At 49.2% G+C, this 1255-nt stretch overlaps 1 protein-coding gene across 3 annotated transcripts in view; it reads left to right on the top strand.

Annotated features, from left to right (window-relative positions):
* Window positions 1-1253: 1253 nt before the first annotated feature.
* Window positions 1254-1255, top strand: part of NOL8 (nucleolar protein 8) — an 11609-nt gene continuing 11607 nt past the window's right edge. For all 3 annotated transcript variants that reach the window (XM_040335533.1, XM_040335531.1, XM_040335532.1), the window contains exon 1: window positions 1254-1255. This exon is cut by the window's right edge and continues 236 nt beyond it. The gene's annotated coding sequence lies outside the window, so the exon portion shown is untranslated.

The following is a 1255-nucleotide window of genomic DNA, read 5'->3' as shown; positions in this document are numbered from 1 at the left end:
ATATAGGTCCGGATTCAGAAAGGAGTAACGTCGGTGTATCTCCAGATACGCCGTCGTAACTCCGAATGCGGGCCGTCGCATCTCGGCGCCTGATTCATAGAATCAGATACGCCTCAATGTTGCCTAGATACGAGCGGCGTAAGTCTCCTACGCCGTCGTATCTTAGAGTGCAATATTTACGCTGACCGCTAGGGGCGCTTCCCTACACTTCCGCGTAGAATATGCAAATGAGATAGATACGCTGATTCAGAAACGTACGTCTGCCCGGCGCATTTTTTTACATCGTTTACCTAAGGCTTTTTCCGGCGTAAAGTTACTCCTGCTATATGAGGCGTAGCCAATGTTAAGTATGGACGCCGGGCCAGCGTCGAATTTGGCGTTGTTTACGTCGTTTGCGTAAGTCGTACGCGAATAGGGCTGTGTGGAAGTTACGTTCACGTCGTAAGTATTGCCTATTTGCGGCGTGATTTCGAGCATGCGCACTGGGATACGTCCATGGACCGCGTGCGCCGTTCGTAAAAAGCGTAATTTACGTGGGGTCACGATGATTTTACATAAAACACGCCCACGTCTTACACATTTGAATTAGGCGGGCTTACGCCGGCCAATTTACGATACGCCGCCACAACTTACGGAGCAAGTGCTTTGTGAATACTGCACTTGCGTGTCAAAGTTGCGGAGGCATAACGTAAAGAGGATACGCTACGCCCGCACAGTTACGCGCTCCCTACCTGAATCTGGCCCATAATATATACTGTATATATGGGTTAGAGGGGGGGGGTTATATATATAGTGTATATATGGGTTAGAAGGGGGGGGGGTTATATATATATTATATATAGTGTATATATGGGTTAGAGGGGGGTTATATATATATATATTATATATAGTGTATATATGGGTTAGAGGGGGGTTATATATAGTGTATATATGGGTTGGGGGAGGGGTTATATATTAGAGTGTAAATGGCAACACGTGTCTATGACAGAATTCCCTCTTATGACGCCACATGGTCTCTCCATGCAGTTCACCCTCTGGCTCCTCCCACCTCCCTTCTGGAACGCCTTCCACCTCCCCTACTATAGACCGCCCTTCTTCCCCGCCCTTTTATTTACAAGTCCCAGCGGTGACGCCATTCCTCCTTTTTCCTCTCACAGATGAGAACGGGGCGTGGCCGCCGCACGTGGTGAAGCGTACGTCGCGGTGTAAGGGACGCACAGGGCCCCGCCCACCTTCCTTCTTTTCGCCCAATCAG

The sequence above is a fragment of the Rana temporaria genome, chromosome 1, assembly GCF_905171775.1.
Source record: "Rana temporaria chromosome 1, aRanTem1.1, whole genome shotgun sequence".
NCBI lineage: Eukaryota > Metazoa > Chordata > Amphibia > Anura > Ranidae > Rana > Rana temporaria.
This window is presented reverse-complemented; position numbering and strand designations above follow the sequence as displayed.